We start from the raw sequence: 2,946 nt of genomic DNA, 5'->3' as shown, positions 1-2,946 counted from the left end.
CGTTGGAAAAAGCAAAAACAAATTGTGAAAAAAAAGGCGTCAAAAATGTCAGAAAAAAAGTGTTTTTTTTTCAAGGTTGAAGGGAAGACAACACAAGGGTTAAGCTAGCCATAAACCCCACTTTAGCTGCTAGTGTTAGCAAACACTAGCTAGTCTGAGAACAGTCTGTTAACATGAATATTTGCAAGCCTCCTAGTTTGGCAAACCTATGCATGATTCAATGATAAACCAGAGTTATAGCATTTGTTATGTTTTCCAGATTCTTGTCATTTATTGTACATGCTACCTTATATTTATCAGTTTTTAGCTCAGCAACCTTGGTTTTGCATATTGTAAGCTAGCCGTAAACCCCACTTTAGCTGCTAGTGTTAGCAAACACTAGCTAGTCAACAGTCTGTTAACATGAATATTTGCAAGCCTCCAAGTTTGGTAGCAAATCTATGCATGATTCCATGGTAAACACCCCATTTGGCTGCTACATTCCCAGTGTTAGCAAACGCTAGCTAGTCTGTTAACATTAATATGTGCAAGCCTCCAAGCAAAGACGTCACACTTTAAATCCTACTTGTTGCCTCTCACCATCCACTTATTTAACTGCTGTCGCATCCCTGGACATGTTATCTCCTTTTCCCTCTTTCTTTTTCTATTTTTAGCCCCAACAGCTGTTTTGCTTTGCTCTTTTTCCATAGACGGCAACTTACTACTCGTACGCTCGTACCTGCTCACTCAGCGCTCACGGCGCCCACCCGGTCCCTGCTCCCTCCCCTCCGCCTCCCTCTTCTATGTCAACATTCTATGATGGAATCATATGAGACAGGGCGCCTACTCTAGCCTGTTAGTCCTCTAACATGTTATATAATAACATTGAGAAAATGTAGAAATGATTTAGAAACGCACAACAGCAGCTACATATTGAAACAAATTTTAACCATCGCTTTGGCGCCCCCCATGGTGCTTGCGCCCCTATGCGCCGCATATAGCGCATACCCACTTTTTGCGCCACTGCATATACCTACGCTCTCCATCTCTGCAAAATTGAGAATGATTGAGATTTCTCTTGGCACAGCTACCAGAAGACTTACAACTTTCAGACAGGTTGCTCACGTCACATTTACATCGTCAGCGCTCACCGGATGCTTCTAATATCCTTCACTGGTCTCCGTCCAGAGCAACGGGATGTGTTAGTCCAGTTTATATACTGTCTATGGAAACCAGCCAGTGCAACATTTTGTTGCTGTCTTTGTTATCACGCTAACAGCGTTGTAGGAGCTGAAAAAGCAGTTTTTGTTTATTTTAACCCTTTAACCCTATACTTCCCATATTTTGGTTATAGGTTATTGGTTATATGGTTATATATATTTGACAGCTGGGCCACTGATTGGCCAATCGGCCACACCATAGTAATTGTGGGTGTGGTATGATTAAAAAAAGGAAGTTGGAAATTGAAGAGTGGAAAGTTTCGGGAGTCCTAGCTTTAGTTGAGAACAACCATCTAGTCATCCTGTCTCATCAGATTTGATATAATTTAAGAAACCATCAGTATTATTTATTTCCCCTGATTCACACACATGCTACATTAGCCTACGTTTTGGTAGGGTCATAAAGATTTATTTCTACGGGTAGGAAATTTGAGTTTAATTATTATTTTCAAACAACAAATGCATGGGGCCTGGATCCACAACAAAGGAACAAAGGTCTGTTAATACCACTCTTCTATTGCTGGGGCAGTGGCTATACTTTTGAAACAGAATAGCCACAACAAGCATGTCTCCATGGATGGCAATGTCGGTCTGTCCGTCAGTCGGTTTGTTCACCACTTTTGTCCAGACTGAAAATGTACTGTATGGTTTGAGTTGAAATGTGTACAGATGGCCATGGGCCCCAGAGGGAGAATCCACCAGTGACTTTGGTGACCCCCTGACTTTTCATCTAATGCTACCAGCAGGTTGACAATTTCTTGACTATCTCATATAATTTTGATGGATTGCCATGCAATTTTGGACGTTCATAGTCCCTACAGAATGAACTGTAATGACTTTGATGAAGTATATATTTATGTGTGCACCACTTTGCAAGATTGTCAATTTCCTGTCATCCTTGGTGCATTCCCACCTGTACTTGGAGCTGTCCACTTGAGATCGGATCGCTCAGATCGGATCTTAATACCAGGTGGAAACTCTTTGAGACTCTTTGTGTTGAGGAGATCAAAGCGAGCATAACCGGTGTAAAGCTCATCTGGCAACTTGGCCTCACACATAATGGAGGCGCTCCTGGTTTTGTAGCCTGATATTCTGGACCGCCTGCCACGTCTTTGGTGTTGTGGTCTCTCTCCAGTCTCTCCTGATGCCTCTGTTTTGACGGTTTCTTTTGTTGTTGGGGCTTTTATGGCCTTTAATTGACAGGATAGCTCGAAGACAGGAAAGGGCAGAGAAGGGGGGGGAGACGACATGCAGCAAAGGGCTGTGGGTCAGATTTAAACCCTGGCCGCTGACAAGGGCTCTAGCACTTGGCCATGCTGTATACTTATTTGTCACCTGACCAAAAGGCAGCTTTTGGTCAGGCCTACCGCCTCTCCATTCATCCAGGGTCTCTGGTTGGGGAATGAATGGAAGTGCAACTCCTTTTGTTACAAATTAGTATCTTCAAAGTTAAATGTCCTTTTCTGTGAGGTATTCACAATATTTTGTATTCCCCATAACAGCGGTGGAAGAACATTTTTTAGACCAAAGTGCAATGTCTTGCTATTGCTTACCTGTGTTAGTACTAAACCTGTGAATAAACTAAACGGAAATTTAGAGTGGGAGAAAACATGTCATGTTGCACTAAGAGCTTAGAACTGTGAAAAGCATCACCTCTGACCTACTTCCTCAAGTCCCAGATAGCAGCACTCTCTATCTCCATCTTGTGGCTCTTTAACAAACAGCAAAGGAGGGGACATAGACAGAG

The sequence above is a fragment of the Sander vitreus genome, chromosome 5 (assembly GCF_031162955.1).
Source record: "Sander vitreus isolate 19-12246 chromosome 5, sanVit1, whole genome shotgun sequence".
Taxonomy (NCBI): domain Eukaryota; kingdom Metazoa; phylum Chordata; class Actinopteri; order Perciformes; family Percidae; genus Sander; species Sander vitreus.
The sequence above is the reverse complement of the archived record's forward strand: the minus strand, read 5'-3'. Positions refer to the sequence as shown.